The following is a 376-nucleotide window of genomic DNA, read 5'->3' as shown; positions in this document are numbered from 1 at the left end:
ACCCGCGGCCTAGCGCTTACAAGGCAGACGCACTACCAACTAAGCTAACTAACTTTTAAAAGTGCGATAATAAGTTGTAATAATATCCACTTAATAGTTGTGAGATAATGTTACGTATAGGTACTTGGGAAGTAGGCATTGGTAGAAACATTATTATCAATCTATAACTAGGTATATTCTATAGGTATCCCAATACTTTTTGTGACCTACCTAACCCACCTACCTTCGAGTGTACTAGTCCTAATGGCATGACACACGGCCTACATTAAAATTAAATGTACACTAATGGAAAGGCACTAAGTCTGCGTAGTGTGTCATTGCTACTTCCAACCTACCTTTATAGCTTACCTACCTTTAAAAACATCAACAACAACAA

Source organism: Diaphorina citri, unplaced genomic scaffold (assembly GCF_000475195.1).
Source record: "Diaphorina citri unplaced genomic scaffold, Diaci psyllid genome assembly version 1.1 scaffold2369, whole genome shotgun sequence".
NCBI classification, from domain to species: domain Eukaryota; kingdom Metazoa; phylum Arthropoda; class Insecta; order Hemiptera; family Psyllidae; genus Diaphorina; species Diaphorina citri.
Note: the sequence above shows the minus strand (reverse complement) of the source record.